This window comes from Anabrus simplex, chromosome X, assembly GCF_040414725.1.
Source record: "Anabrus simplex isolate iqAnaSimp1 chromosome X, ASM4041472v1, whole genome shotgun sequence".
In the NCBI taxonomy this organism is placed as follows: Eukaryota; Metazoa; Arthropoda; class Insecta; order Orthoptera; family Tettigoniidae; genus Anabrus; species Anabrus simplex.
Window position 1 is genome coordinate 150,408,133 of NC_090279.1, and position 17,450 is coordinate 150,425,582.

A 17,450-nucleotide genomic window follows, 5' to 3' on the forward strand; every position below is an offset into this window, starting at 1 on the left:
TCGAATAATGATTCAAATAAAATGGAAATGGAATGCTTTGCTCTGTGACGCTTACCATAATCTTGCACTCAGGCACAGATAATTATGTTGCCAGCCAATATTATTATTATTATTATTATTATTATTATTATTATTATTATTATTATTATTATTATTATATTTGTTAATTACAAAGTACACTCCACGAAACTCACTTAATATCTCTTTGAAACAAAAAAAATATTTGCTGCTCTTTGCATCATATAAAGAAAACGCCTTTTACAGTGTAATTTTCTGAGGTAATCAAAACTTAAAAGGCTTGTCATCTTAATTCAAAACGTAGATTAAAAATAAGTGACCAAATAAATAAACAATAAAAGTAGTGACTAGGACGTAAATACCAAGAACAGTATTTAATTATGACTTACAATTAACGAATTTTGCCAAAAGAGAAGACCTTTCCCGAACAACAATGCTAATAATAACGATAATAATAAGAAGAAGTATAGCGGTAGGGTCCAATAAACTGTCTTTCTTTCTTAATCTATTTACTCTCCAGGGTTGGTTTTTCCCTCGGACTCAGCGAGGGATCCCACCTTTACCGCCTCAAGGGCAGTGTCCTGGAGTGTGAGATTTGGGTCGGGGATACAACTGGGGAGAATGACCAGTACCTCGCCCAGGCGGCCTCACCTGATATGCTGAACAGGGGCCTTGCGGGAGGATGGGAAGATTGGAAGAGATAGACAAGGAAGAGGGAAGGAAGCGGCCGTGGCCTTAAGTTAGGTACCATCCCGGCATTTGCCTGGAGGAGAAATGGGAAACCACGGAAAACCACTTTCGGAATGGCTGAGGTGGGAATCGAACCCACCTCTAGTCAGTTGACCTCCCGAGGATGAGTGGACCCCGTTCCAGCCCTCGTACCACTTTTCAAATATCGTGGCAGAACCGGGAATCGAACCTAGGCCTCTGGGGGTGGAAGCTAATCACACTAATAATCTGATATTTATTCAACAGACCTTCAATATTTCTGTTACCGGGCGAGTTGGCCGTGTGGTTAGGGGCGCGCGGCTGTGAGCATGCATCCGGGAGATAGTGGGTTCGAATCCCACTGTTGGCAGCCCTGAAGATGGTTTTCCGTGGTTTCCCATTTTCACACCAGGAACATGCTAGGGCTGTACCTTAATTAAGGCCATGGCCGCTTCCTTCCCACTCTTAGCCTTTTCCTACCCTTTGGTCACCATAAGGCCTATCTGTGTCGGTGCAACGTAAAGTCACTAGCAAAAGAAAAAATAATTTCTCTTGGCAGGGATGAGGTGAATAAATACAGTAATACTAATATTAAAATTGTGATCCAGGCGTCATTATCTACTTGAAACTAACAGTTAGCTTTATGGTAAACTAGCCAATGTATCGGTTCTTCGATGGATTTATGAGCAAGTTTTAAAGTGGTTAATGAAGAAAAATAAAATGTGAATTATAACCACAATATTAAAAATATAGAAACACGTTGAATAAATATAACACGATGACGATGATAGTGAAAAATTGATGAATAAATAATAAATAAACTATATCCCACATAAGTTTTCAAATATGGATTAGTACGCTTACAACTCTCAAAAATACAACTATATCCTCCAAAAGCTTTCCACAGAATGATCCGCTAATTCTACAGTTGGTGTTCTAAAGGAGAAAAATCTCCTAGAACTAATAATTTTGGACTGAAATGGTTAAGATCAAGTGGTCAGCATAGGCCAAACTGCTAACTACAATTCCACCTAACTGAACCCTACACTGACATTTTATAACTTTCAAAAGATTATCCACGTATGTTATGAACAATAAAGGTGAAAGATCATAGCCCTGTGGTACCCCTGTAATTACTTTGAATCGGGAATTCATCCTACCAACAAGTCTCACTGTGGTCTGATAGTCAACATTAATGCTTGCCTAATACATGACTGACTGTAATAACTTGCCTTAGTCCCTAAATCCCTTAACACGACTAACATCTTTCCGTTAGTACTTTCTCGTATGGCTTCACAAATACGGCGAACCACAAGCATACCTATCTACTTGTTTAACTTAAGTAGGTACATAAAACTATGGTAATATATCGTTACAGGATTTTATTTTTTGCTGCTGCTGTCGAAGAGTTATAGACTGACCGCATCCAAGTCAATTGAGTGCACAGATGAAAGCAGTCAGACAAGTTCTGAGTCAGTACGAGTGTGCTTCAATACCGTGATACAGTTCGGTAAGTACTCTTCTCTGTTTCTCTCAGACAAATCTGTCTAAAAGTATGTTCCTGTAGGTTAAGTAGCTTCCTGGATTTACCGCGATTTCTTGACACTTCTTAAGGAACTCAACAGGGCGTTTGATGCGTCAGCTAAAATATACGAGGTTGATATTCAACCTTACTTCATATTTCAAATACCGGTCCTAATTAACTCTAGATCTACTAAGGAGTCCATCCTTGCTTTACCTACCCATAGAACTGCCATCTACTTCTTCACACTACTTGCCTGCGGAGGGTGGAACCTCCTTCCTGAAAGTATCACAGCTATTCGCACTTTCAGAGATGCTCTTTGGAGACATTTAATGCACCAATAAGGATCATATGTACACTTGATACTGACAGGCACAATCATTCTATTGTCACAGATATGATCAGTTTAAAATTATTAATCTTTTATTTTATTAATAATTTTTATTATTAAGAATCTATTGCAGCCAGATGGCCAATTAATGATGAGTAGGATACAACAATAGGTTACAAGGTTACAAAGTAAGCATGAAATATTGTCACACAACATTCTGCGATTTACAGATGCTCGAAGCAGTTTAGTCTTTGTTGTAGTTAACTATGCTCTTGTCCCTGTTACTACACAGTGGTATGTGGTATTTGTCGCATGGCTTCCCACACAGAGAACATATGCATTCTTTGTTCGGTTCATGATATTTTATGTTTTTGCAAATTTTGTGATGGAAGCCGAGTATGGCGAGTCTTGTGATTACGTTTCTTAGTTCCTGGTTTTCCTGTGTCCATCGTCTATCGGTCATTGCTTCGTTGCGTAGAAATCCAGTGGTATGTCATGTTGCTTCAGATGCTTCTGCTCAAGTATCTTCTCAATTTGCAGAGTAGATGGCAGGTGTAGTTTGGATCGGAGGTCTTCGATATAGAAAGGTTCCCTTGCTAATTCACAGATTAGTCTGAATGGTGACGTTCTTGCCACGCCCAGTGCTCTCTTTAGGAATCGTGCTTTCACTTTGTCTATCGTGGTGAGGTCTGTTGTGGTTAGCCTTTCCCATATTAGCTCGAGCTCGTATGAGATATTGGGAGTTATTTTGGCGTGGAGGAGTGTCATTGCTGTTCGTAGTGAGAGTTTGGTCATGTTCTTCAGATCGTATATTCCTCTGATGGCAGCTGTTGCTCGTTCCTTTATGTGGTGTATGAAAGTGTGGCACGTTGTTAGCAGGGTGACGCCGAGGTATTTGTAGGTATTGACCGACGTGAGTTCTTCTTCGCCGAGCGTCACTTTGTTTTCCGCTGCTAGTTTTCCCCCTTTCCGGAAAGCCATGTATACTGTCTTTCTCTGGTTTATGCTGTGATCGTTATCAAGTGCCCAATTGTGAAGGTGGTTTAGTACTTTCTGTAGCTCTTGGCGGTTTGGGGAAGCCAGGACCATGTCGTCTGCGTAAACATAGAGAGAAACTGAAGTTGTTTCCTCTAGAATCATTGTGACGTCTGCTGTAGCGACGTTAAACAGGGTGGGACTCAGTGGGTCCATTTGCAAAACTCCATTTGTCTGGATTATTTCTTTTGAGGTCGACATTCCGTCGCATACTTCCATTTTGTTGTTTTATTTTTAAAATATTATTAAAATTATTATTATTATTATTATTATTATTATTATTATTATTATTATTATTATTATTATTATTAAATTTTTAATGTTGAAAACAATTCCTAGAAGACAAGGTAGAGGTCCCCATACTTCGAAACAAGTAAAATTAGCAATTTCCTCAATTGTGCCGAAAGTTGAAGGGATTAAGGACCCAAAAAGTTTTCAAATTTTGAGTCTCAGATAGCTCTATCTAACTAAAACGATAAATTTCAAAAAATTACTTCCGGCCTAAATGCAGTTCCGGAAAATCTGTCTAAACTCGCTTGTTTCTTTATTCGTTATCTTTTTTACCTAAATCCTAGCCAAATTAACTTATTTGTATAATTCTTTCTGCAATGTGTTCCTTGGTTCAATACTCTGAGGCATTTCTTTATTTCTAGGAAAATGTCCACACCGAATGTATTTATAAGGGCTTAAGTGAAACTGTATTGACTCGCATTAGCGCTTGTAGTGGTAGAAAGGGACAAACTGCTAACCTAATTGACCGAATAACGATGATTAAGAAAAGGATTATAATTTTAGGAATAAATATAAAATATAATCATATACTTTATTAAACTTTATTTACCTAAAATTCGTAGCTCATATCCCTAGGATGTTTTCAGCATTCATTTGCTTGCCTGAAGGGCTAGAACTACGGACTTTTACATATGGAATATTTTAAAAATGTTGTTCCTGTTATATTTAACAACAGGTTCCAGGACTGACACCTACAATGTAGGCAACTAAGTGTTCCACCTGTTTACGTACTACAGTTCTTGGAGTCGCGCTAACAGTTAAAGGATCACGCAGCCTTTTGTCATTTCCCGTCTTTTCCCCATCGTGGTGATACAGGCGAATTCGACTTGTTCGTCTCAAACGTTTCGCTAGCAGATTTACCTAATTTTGGCCGAACTTGAAATTTGCCCGTTGCTCAGATTACGACATTCTCAAGTTCCGCCGCTGACATTCACAACAGAGACCGTAGTTCTGCTTATACTGTATGCACACCACTGCCTCTTGCTGGGAGCTGGGACTAGCGAACAACTGTCACCGCAACATACTGTGGTGTAGTGCACCACAACGACACTAGACGGCCAGTCCACGAACTTAATGACTCTACTCACGGCCGACTGGATCCCTCGCTGCGCTAGGAACTAGGTAGAGCGACGAATCAAGTCGGCCGTGCTCTACTCACCTCTACTACGTAAAAGAATCGTTTACTTTACTGCAAAATGATTACTACTGTTAACCCATAGAGCGCTGCGCTCGTGTATAGAGGGTGCGCGAGACTTTTTCCGTTCATTCACGAGGTCCGAGGCGATATTTGGCATGTTCTACAATCCCTTTGGAATTTTATTGTACTACCCGAGCTTCACCTTCAGCTCCGAAAGTTTATAATAGAGCATTTTGTGTATCATCTTTAGCTGTAGATCATCTGTGATGTAAACAAAAATGGCAGAACAATTATCAAGTTTTTCACGCTGTTGTGATATCTGTCCGAATTTTTTTTTAGGTGAAGTTTTCGACTTGTATGTTAGAGACAACATATTTTGGTTTAGATATATTAGAAAATAATTTTTCTTGGGTCATTTAGATTATATAAAGATAACCTGGACGAGGGCACAGAGGATTACATTTCTAAAAATAAATTCAAAGTAACATTTCTTTCCTGTTTGTTCTTTCATTTATATTCATAAATACTCAATAGCTCTTTGCAATTTAAGCCTATCACCCTGCACCCCGTCCTCCTCACTACGACTTATAAGTTAAGAATTGCTGCTTCCATTTGTTTAAAACTTGAAATATTAGATTTAAATCTAATTTCGGTTGTAGTAATGGATTTTTCACCCAAGTTTCACTGTAATTTGCCTGGTACAACCCAACTTTTTCCCTTATAAGAAAGACATGGTTTCATCAAAAAAGCTCAAGAAATCTAGAGATGCACGTCCACTTTTAGACAGGCTCATGGACCTTGTTTTATTCAGCCTACCAGGCTCATTGCTGTGACCTAAGAGGAATGAGCTTGGAGCTAACCACTCTGTTCTACTTAGTGCTGAGGTTAATTATAGTGGTCACACCAATCATCTTCAGCTCCTCCAGGAACCTTCCGAGTCTGTACTGAAAGAGCTCCGTTTTACTTTTACATAACACTGTGGAACCTATGTAACAACAAAGGATGATTAATAATAATGTAATTTGTTTTTCGTTCCACTAACTACTTTTAAGGTTTTTGGAGACGCCGAGGTGCCAGAATTTTGTCCGTTAGGAGTTCTTTAATGTGGCAGTAAATCTACTGATACGACACTCACGGATTTCAGCACCTACAAATATCACCTCACCGAGCCGAGATAGAACCCGACAACTTCAGTTCAGGACGCCCGTGCTCTAGCATCTGAGCTTTACTGCCCAAGTACAACAAAGAATCAGAGAATGTATAATGTTGGGATGAAAGTCCAAATTCATCGAATTGTTTGTTCGAGGGAAGAGCTTGAAGTGGAGTGCGATGTTTTTGAGGTAGGTAGTAGCTTCGTTTACCCCTCGGCTCACACCACCCGCATTACTATGCTTCAGGCAGTATGCATGAGAAAGTTGTATGAAAACATTCTATGTACAAAAAAGGAACGTTATCACGCTGGGAAATATCGTTATTTATGCCAGCAAAGCCCTACGTCGTTCATCATTAAATACTACCTGAACTAAAAACATCAAACTTAATTTGTTTCATGTTTCAAATGGGATGCTATTTTCACATTATATGTATCCAGGGCTCCACCGATAAATATATGTAAATATAAATAATATATAATATATAAATATAAATATTTGTATTTGTTCGCATCGTCTATTAAATTATGGAAACTGAAAATGAGGGCGTTTTAATGGAAGAATGGGACAGATCGTCCTTCCAATTAACCCTGTACCTGTTTCACGCAGAAGGAGAAAAATGAAAAGCCACCAAGTATTTTGCAACATGTCATGCAATGCTAGCTTAGCTTAGCAAAAGTTTTCATTCCCCTCCCCAAAGGGTAGCGGCGGGTCACCTAGAAGGTAACGCCTTCTCTCTGGCCAGGAGATTCGGCTTGCTTGGGGTTGCGGAGGTATAGGGTGAGGGGGAGTGTAATTTGAACGGTGAAATATTATTGGTTATCTATATAGTAAAAAAAAAAAATTATGAAAACTAAAGTCAGTCAGTCCGGCCATTCTATCCGGTCGATTTCCTTCATTTTTTTAACTGAAAGGTATTCATGCACAGATTTGTGATCAGGTACTATAAATCGCTTCTGCTTTCCTCAAACTATTTGATTTTTCAATGTTTTGTCTCTTCGAAGCAATCATATCTTTGGTTCTAATTGGGGTACGGAGTTCATTTCGGCCTAAGAACACTCAGTGGATCAAGCGCTTTCTTTTGAGGTAAGAACTACTTAAATTAGTAGATTCTGAGAAAAGTTATGAGTACTTTTGTCTCCATAACGAAGATCTTTGAAGGACTTTTTAACAGTTCGGCCCATAGTGTTGTTCCAAGGAAAGTTTAATTCAATTTCTTTGTGTGGTGTATTTTCAAGTGTTTTGTTGACATAATATTACATTCTATTACCACAGCAGATCATATGCTTTATTATATTAACTCGAAACTGCAAATAGGCTACATCCATGAGGATAGTAACGAAAACACCATACTATGTACATTGCGGGCGGAGTCAGCGGGAAACTGCTAGTACAATGTAATGTATTAGGCCTACTTCAGAAGGGGCAGCTTGGCCGAGGCGGTAAAGGCGTGCTCGGTTCGCCCGGAAGGACGTGGGTTCGAATCACCGCCAAGAAGTCGTAAAATTTAAGAAACGAGATTTCCACTTCCGGAGGTGGATATGGCCCTGAGGTTCACTCAGCCTACACCAAAAATGAGTACGACGTTAATTCCTGGGGGCAAAGGCGGCCGGGCATAGAGCTAACCACTCTACCCCATCACGTGCCGAGGTTAACAATGGTGGAAGATTTACCTTAGGCCTCCATGGCTTGCACGGAGGTGACTTTGCTTTGCTTATTTCAGAGGAGTACACCCCATGGCAAAGTGGTTAGTATAATTGGTTTTCGGTCCAAGCAGACCCTAATTTGATTACCGGAGGGTCGAGGACTTTAACTTCCATTCGTTAATTTGCATGGCTTGGGTGACTGTGTCGTCCTCACGGAAGTGCAAGTTGACTCTTCGGCATCAACTCGAAAGAACTCCGCCAGACCTCAGAGGAGAAAAAGAATCAATAAGAATTAATCCATTACTACTTTCTCTCTCTCTCGTAAGTCGTGGAACAGCATTTGATTCGCACACCGGTTTCTTAACCTATATAGCAAAATATTTGCAGTTCGTAAACAAGACCATTGCATAACATGTAGAGGTCACTCAGTTCTTGCCACAAGCTACGACTTCCCGTTGAGTACTAAAAATAGATAGTCTCGTTCAAATCTCAGGCACCACAATTCAAATGAAATAGCCATGTCCCTGTGATTCAGCTTGCAAGTAAAACTGGAGGTCCTGTGTCTATGATCACGATATCAACAGTCACATATAACTGGAGGTCCTGTGACTATGATCACGATATAACAGTCACATATAACTGGAGGTCCTGTGTCTATGATCACGATATCAACAGTCACATATAAGTGGAGGTTCTGTGACTATGATCACGATATAACAGTCACATATAACTGGAGGTCCTGTGTCTATGATCACGATATCAACAGTCACATATAACTGGAGGTCCCGTGGCTATGATCACGATATTAACAGTTACATAAAACTGGAGGTCCTGTGACTATGATCACGATATCACCAGTCACATATAACTGGAGGTCACGTGGCTATGATCACGATATAACAGTCACATATAACTGGAGGTCTTGTGAATACGATCACGCTATATCAGCCACATATAACTGGAGGTCACGTGGCTATGATCACGATATAACAGTCACATATAACTGGAGGTCCTGTGGCTATGATCACGATATAACAGTCACATATAACTGGAGGTCCTGTGACTATGATCACGATATAACAGTCACATATAACTGGAGGTCCTGTGACTATGATCATGATATAACAGTCACATATAACTGGAGGTCCTGTGACTAAGATCACGGTATCAACAGCCACATATAACTGGAGGTCCTGTGACTACGATCACGTTATGTCAGCCACATATAACTGGAGGTCCCGTGGCTATGATCACGATATAACAGTCACATATAACTGGAGGTCCTGTGACTATGATCACGTTATAACAGTCACATATAACTGGAGGTCCTGTGACTATGATCATGATATAACAGTCACATATAACTGGAGGTCCTGTGACTAAGATCACGATATCACGGAGAAAGATTAACATTTCTGTGGTACAGAATCTTGTGGAGGTAGCGTTTCAGATGTATGTTATAAAAGGGCTGATTTATGAGGCATTAAAATAAAATGACATCATCATATTGCAACAGTAGATGGCAATACGTATAGTCTGTACTTGAAGTTTATTACTAATAAAAATAATGTGGCAATGCTCTAGGTCTAATAAATGTCGTGTTTTTACTTGTTTACTGTTTACTACGCCAGTATTTCTTTTTTCTTTTTTTGTGGTGATCAGCACGATCTGCATCGCCTCCGACTTCGCATGCTACCAGGCCAGATGAGGTGATGAGTTATCGTAACGGTGTAATCGGGTAATACGGGTCAGGACAAAACGACTGCTTGGCCCCTGGCCGGGTCGGGGATTTTAATCGCCTTTCAATAATTCTTGTGACCCGGGGACTGGGTGTTTGTGTTAGTCCCAACACTTTCCTCTTCATATACAGACAACACACCACACTACCAAACAGAAGCGGTTCGTGGCTCAAATGGCAGGTGAGGCTAATGTGGGTATTAATTCTCTTACGTATCAGTAAACCTATCGACACGGGACGACGTATTTGAGCACCTTCAAATACTACTGGACTGTATTATTATTATTATTATTATTATTATTATTATTATTATTATTATTATTATTATTATTATTATTATTATTACGGAGTTTTCCGTGGTAGTTAGAGGTGAAAGAAGGTGCTGGGATGAACAGGTCTCAACCTACGAAATTACAGTTAATTTAAAATTTAACAAGGTTATATTTTCTTTTCAAGATCAATAATTAACAGATATAACAGGTACATAGTAGCATAATAATAAATGAAGAATGTACAATTACCGAGGTTACAGGATTTGGGCTTCAAAACCCAGACTTACAATCCTTGAGCTATAAGCCCAACTTTACCCATATACAAGATTCAACAAAGGGGCAGAACACCCCAATCATGCCCAGGAGCACTTGCTCCCAATGACATAGTAAAGCCTCCTCGAGGCACACAGAAACTTTTTTTTTGAAAGAGCAACCCGCTCTCAAAGTTCCAGCCTAACAAAAGCCACACCAAATTCCACCTTCAAGCTGTCCTCCAAGGACATAAACACAGGGGTAAAAGTACCCAACCTACTGAGGCCGATTTAGTAAAGAAACAGGAAAATTACAAGGGCCAAAATTCAAAGTTGAACGGAGGCGTTACTTGCACTCCTAACACACTTTTAAAACCTACTTGGCACTAGGCCGCTAATACAAGGGCTAATCCCATACTAAAGAGGTGACTTATATAAGAAAACGATTTACATTACATTAGGAAGGGAAGAAACGGTTGTGAAAATAAGTTCACCTCAAAGCAATAGGAGTGGGAGCTCGAGAGGGTTAAGCACTCTCTATCCCAATATGTAGTTTAAAGAGATAGAATCTATACCAAGTGTCTTTTACATTTTAGATGAAAGTTACATGGTAAAAGATATCGAACCTGCCCCGAGAGTTAAACTGCTGAGCTAGCAAGAAAAGAAGTTATTAAAAGGCCATTACCTTATTGATGAACCGCTGCCCGAAGAAAGAGGCGCTTCCCGCCCCCTGCTACATAATTACACTTTGAGAGATGTTACTGAAGTGGCCCGGAGACCCGAAAGTCAGCAGTTTATATACCCTCATTGAAGATTCGAGACGTTTCATGAATGATAACAACCCGCCCACAAAATTTTATTGGTTACAGAACACAGTTACAGAGCAGCTTGGGGAAGAAAGCCCCGATTGGCCGAAAATTAATTTAAGAAATTCGGGATTGGCTAAGTTCAAAACTGGCGGAACGAAGGGATTAACATTGGCAGCTCAAACAATGACAGAAAGAAATTTAACAAAGAGCAAACTTATGACCACAAAATTTCTTCAAAGAAAAGTTCCTTCACTTTGCACTAGGGTGCACAATAGTAGTTCTTAAGTGGTGCCATCTAGAAGAGAATGTTCACACTTCTTGCTACAGAGAAAACAAAAATACATCGAAAACGACACAGTTCAGAACACTTCAAAATTTTCATGTAGGGACATCTTCTGAGAAACTTGAGAATTAACACGGTAGTTAAAAAGTTCAGGCTTCCTCCAGTAGAGGAGTTTCAACTGGCGCAAAGTTTGAATTAGCGGAGCGGAGGTGTACCGCCCGGTACAGACCTCCCCCCCCCCCAAATGTCCCTCTAAGGGGTAACACAGAAGAACATAAACTTATGTTTTAAAATAAGGTCCAAGTTATGATGTTGATATAGAAGTTAATTGCAGAAGTATTTACAACCAAATTTTCTTAAATGATTGGATCCAGTTTCAAAATTCTTTGTAGTAATTTTGAAGTAACGTCTGTATGCTTGAAGAAGTTGAATTCAGAAGGAAAAACTTTTAATTCTTTAAAGGGAAGAAAAATTTTCTAAGTCCACCAAATATTGCAGTTGAATCCAAAAATGTAGTAATTGTTAATATTAAATGTCCATGTAGCTGATTAAATACATTCAATGTTGATTAAGTTTGACGGCCAGACCAGCCGCCGCTGCTTGTGTCCAGAGGAGGCCGCTCGGATCCCTCAAGTACCCTGAGATACAGCTCGCCCGCACTATGAGAGGAGTAGTGGAGTTGAAGCACGCCGCGCCCGCGGCGAACATACAGGTCGCGGGCAAGTTGCAGGTTGTGCGCCGCACATCAGCCTAGGCCGGGAGGAGGACTCCGGCTCGCCGTACACTGGTTGGCCTCACTGGAGAGGGGCGGGCCCATACCCCACCTCAGTGGCGGTACGGCGCCGCGCTGCTGCGGGGGCACTGAAACATTAAGATCTCGGCGGCAGAATTTGTTGGACCAGAATGATTTTAGGGTACAATCTTTGTGGTGGAACGGGGGGGCCAGCGGCGTGGACATATTTATTTCATTCCAATTAGCCACAGTTTTATGTGAGCAGGAGACGGGAGCATGGTAATGGCCATGGCAAGAACAGGATGGCAGTTTAACTAATCGGGGAAGGTGTACAATAAATGCTTAAATACAAGGAACCTGACTCCAAGGGCAGAAGGCCTCAAAATAAAACCAGAAAAAAATATAACATTCCGATTTATTTCAAAAATCATATGAAGCAAGTTAGCACAGAAATTACACAGGTTTCACCTGCGACAGGTGAACCCTAAATATCCTCTCGGTGACTGGATTGCTTAGCAATAAGGTAACGGGTGTAAGGAAATCGAGAATAATACACGGCCCATGAAATCTGGGGGCAAGCTTGCCCGGGGGAACAAAATTCTAGACCATCACCTGGTCACCTACTTTCAAATTGGTGGGTCTCCGTCCACGATCATATCTTGCCCTAACCTTTTCATGAGACACTTTAAGGTTGGGTTTGGCCTTCTTCCAAAGATCTTTAATATTATCAGGATCTATTGTCTCAGGTAGAATATCACTCAAAGACCAAAGGTTGGAGAGCGGCGTGTTGGGAACAAACTTGAACATCAGCGAAGCTGGAGTAAACTTATGTGATTCATGAACAGCCGAATTCAGAGCAAAAGCTAACCAATGCAGAGACGTGTCCCACCTAGAATGATCTTCATGATGATGGGCAATCAACGCGGACCTCAGATTACGATTAACCCGTTCAGCCAGAGATGGTTGAGGATAATAAGCAGAAGTTGTCACATGAGAGATGGACAGGTCAAAACAGAATTTACGAAAGAAATTGGATGTGAAAGCTTTAGCATTATCAGACACGATATATTGACAAAGACCAAAAGACGCAAAGATAGAATTTAAACAGGAAATGGTGAGCGGTAGCCAGCTTAGTCGGAAATAACCAGGAAAATCTTGTAAAACCATCTACACATACAAAAGATGAACTTGTTGGCATTCGCCTTTGACTGGGGGAAGGGTCCTACGTAATCGATGTAGAGAGGTTCCATGGGGCGCGACGCTTGCTGAGAAGACAAAAGGCCTACCTTGGTGGACATGGTGGGTTTACTAAGCAAGCAAGATTTACAAGCCTTTACTAGTTCACGAATTTCACCGTCCATACCGTTCCAAATAAACATTTCACGGATCTTTTCACGGGTTTTAAAGATGCCTAAATGCCCCCCCCCCCGTGTGGTCTCATGATAGTACTTGAAGATCATTGGCACAAGAACGGCTGGAACTACTACCTTCATCTTCTTATCATGCCTCGACGGGCAACATAGAACACCATTCCTCAAGACATAAGAGACAACATGTTCCCTAGAAGAAAGGGTCTCCATAATGGGAGCCAGCACTGGATCTTCACGTTGATATTTCTCAATATCGATAAACAGCATGGGAGCCTCTGTTAAGATGGCATTAACCTCAGATAGCATGGACTCGGGAGGTGATGAACTATCGACCAGTTCGTGGGTCTCGGCGTCATTGGAAAACATACGCCTGAGTCCGTCTGCGACAACATTTTCAGTACCTCTGATATGCCTAACGTCAAATTGGAAGACAGAAATTCGGATGGCCCAACGGGCTATACGACCAGTACGACGCGGCCTACCTAAGACCCAGCTTAAGGCTTGATTATCAGTCTCCAGGTCTAATTTGACATGTTCCAGATAGAGACGGAACTTTTCTAAGGCAAATAAGACTGCCAAACCTTCGAGCTCATAGATGGAATACTTGGCTTCTTGAGCCGATAGAGTCCTAGATGCATAGGCGATGGGTCGCTTCCCTAGTTCAGTCTCTTGAAGAAGGACTGCAGCTACCGCCGACGACGACGCGTCGGTTTGGACGATGAATTTCTTCGAGAAATCTGGCATAGCAAGGACAGGGTCATTACAGGGAGCTAATTTCAGGTCTTTAAAAGTGGCTTGTTGCGAAGGCCCCCACACGAATTTTATGCCTTTCCTACGAAGAAGGTTCAAGGGCGCCGCTCTATTAGCGAAGTTAGGAATAAATTTCCTGAAGAAATTCACCATACCAATGAACCTGGCAATACCTTTGATCTCCTTGGGAGGTTTAAAATCACGGATGGCCTGCGTTCTAGAGTGATCGACTCCAACACCGTCGGGCGACACAATATGCCCTAGGAATGACATAGAGGGTTTAGCGAAGGCGACCTTGGACAATTTCACAGTTAGCCCAGCCTTCCAAAGGCGATTGAGAACTTCTTTCAGATGATCAAGATGTTCTTCGAATGTTTCCGAAAATACGACGACATCATCCAGATAGTGGTACAAGTACTCAAATTTGATGTCGGAGAAGACCCTATCTAGCAGTCTGGTAAGTACGGCTGCTCCCGTGGGGAGCCCGAAAGGCACGCGGTTGTATTCATACAGATTCCAATCCGTGGCAAACGCTGTAAGATGTTTCGATTCTTCAGCCAGAGGAATTTGATTATAGGCCTGATTCAGATCCAAGATGGTGAAGAACTTAGCTTTACGAAACCATGAAAAACAAGAATGAAGGTCGGGAAGGGGCACAGATTGTAACACCACCTTCCGATTGAGAGCCCTATAATCAATCACAGGCCTGAAGCCACCTTGGGGTTTCGGGACTAGAAAAATAGGCGAAGAATACGCCGACTTAGAGGGCCGAATAATACCATCCTTTAACATTTGATCGATGATTTCTTTCAATGCCTTCATTTTAGGTGGAGATAGCCTATAAGGTGGAAAACGGACAGGAATCGAATCCGTGACCTCAATCTTGTATTCAATAAGGTCAGTAACACCAAGGGTATCAGAGAACACCTCTGGAAACGACTGACACAGCTTACGAATACTATCAGCCTGCTCCTCAGGTAGATGTCTAAGGTCTAACAACATCTCATCCTGGGTAGGCGAAATAGATGAACATGATACAGAATTACACTTTAACAAAGGGATTTTACTATTAGCAGCAAATTTGAATGTGCACGGCTTACTCTGACGATCGAGCACAAGACCAGTATGGGACATGAAGTCGGCTCCCAATATAATGGGGCAAGACAAATGCTTAGCCACAAACAGTTTAACTTTCCAAGTAAATTTAGAAATACGAATTTTAGCTTTTAAGGAACCTGAAATTTCTAATGGAGAAGAATTAGCCGAAACATATTGAACAGAAAATGAGCAATAGTGAGGAAGTTTACGAATAGATTTCAATTTCGAATACCATTCAGCCGAAATAATAGAACAAACACTGCCAGAGTCTAACAGAGCTGTTACAGGCTCATTATTCACCTCAATTTTAAGAAAAGGTACAGGTGCGGGGGAATCCGCCGCAATCCTAAGACATTCCTTAGGGCCTTCAAATGATAGATTAGAAGACTGACATTTCCCCGATCTTTCGACATGTTTACTTGGGGCTGAGCCTCGGAAAGGTGGGTTCACCGACTCAGCCGAAGCCACTAGTCACTTATTATTATTGGCATTTGTGAAAGTTGCGCCCGAAGTTGAGCAGGAGGGGGTGCTATTCGAATTTGGGCAATTCTTGGCAATATGAGAAAATGCTCCGCATTTAAAGCAGCCTTGCGATGACCCTGTTCCATTCTTTGTTCCACTAGATTTAATTGATGGACACTTGTTCCGAAGATGGTCAGGGGACCCACAAGCATAACATTTACGGACAGTGATGGTTCAGCGAGGAGGAAGTCGAAAACTACTAGAGGATGGAGGGGGTTCTTTCGCGACACGCAGTGTATCGGCGTATCTAACTCCTTCGGCTGATACAGCCATAGCCTCAAGCTCAGCGACGGTTTGCGGACGCGACGCAAAACATAAATATGATCTGTAAGGTGGTGAAATACCTTCTACAATAGCCTGAAGAATTTGATCTTCAGGGAAATGAAGAGCAAACACCCTTGTATAAAATTTGATGTCCTGGATGAAGTCGGCAAGACTTTCGTCCAGACGCTGTACCCGATAGTAGTGTTTTTGAATAAGCGATGACCTAGCTCGAGCCGGAATGAAGTTTGCGAGAAGATGTGCATGAAAGTCTTCAATAGATGATTGTTCAGCAATTGCCCTGACTATTTTGTCTGAGAGAACACCAATTGCATAGGGATAAATGATCTGCAAAATTTGACACGGAGAAAGAGAAAAAACAAGGGCCTGATCCTGAAATTCAGCTAAAAACCTTAAGAATGAAATGACTTCACTGGTAGAGTTAACCGAAAACTTAGAAATACCTCTGAGAAACATTGCTAATGGATGAGGCAAGCTGCTGAACCCGGGTGACATAGTAGGTAAAGGTTTAAGTGGCAAAGAAGCTAATTCAGAACGTACATTATTCAATGAGGTACGTCGTTCAGATTCATGGTCTAATGGGGCAGAGGTTTGTTGAACTCCTACCGATTTAGTACTTTCTTCTCCGGTGGGAGAACGGTCCTCGCTGACTACGTTTACCGTAGCGGGTTGGTCGGTTTTGGGAGGAACTTCCCCAGTTAACAATTGGGTGACCTTACTGGACAATTCAGAAAGGTTTTCAAGAACCACACTAGCGTCCTTCTTCCTCTGAATGTCATTCAACGTCAGAGACAACAGATCGTTAACTCTATTAGAAAAAATGAAATAACCTGGCTTGTACACGTTTAATTTGATTAGGAGAAGGGTCATTTTCTTCAAAAAAACTAACTACAGATGCTAGCTCAGTAGTATTGTCCGTGATCGTGGAGAGAGAGTCGTCAATTTCTTTCTCTCCCAAAGTGGGGATGGAAATGGGCAAATCAAGGGACTCTCTAAGCTTATTTGTGTCTACCGCAACCGTGCCTTCAGATTGCACATTTCTAATTGTTAATTCATAGATCAACTCCTCCTTGCGCAAGCAGTTGAGATGGAGGGCATCGCGAGGGCCGGGCATGATGACAAAAATTTAACAATTTTGAAAAATGAAAAGGAAAAGTCCAGCGACAGAGAAAAATTGTTAGAGTTCAAGAGCAAAGCAATGTTTAGCCGTCAAAGGGGGCTAATTTGAGACCCATTCAACCACGCTCTGCTACCACTTGTTACAGAGTTTTCCGTGGTAGTTAGATGTGAAAGAAGGTGCTGGGATGAACAGGTCTCAACCTACGAAATTACAGTTAATTTAAAATTTAACAAGGTTATATTTTCTTTTCAAGATCAATAATTAACAGATATAACAGGTACATAGTAGCATAATAATAAATGAAGAATGTACAATTACCGAGGTTACAGGATTTGGGCTTCAAGACCCAGACTTACAATCCTTGAGCTATAAGCCCAACTTT

At 41.2% G+C, this 17,450-nt stretch overlaps 1 protein-coding gene across 1 annotated transcript in view; it reads left to right on the plus strand.

Annotated features, from left to right (window-relative positions):
- Nucleotides 1–17,450, plus strand: part of LOC136886085 (retinol-binding protein pinta) — a 74,979-nt gene that overhangs the window by 10,299 nt on the left and 47,230 nt on the right. Inside the window, exon 2 of the mRNA XM_067158812.2 lies at nt 2,105–2,236. The gene's annotated coding sequence lies outside the window, so the exon portion shown is untranslated. The remainder of the gene's footprint in view (nt 1–2,104; nt 2,237–17,450) is intronic.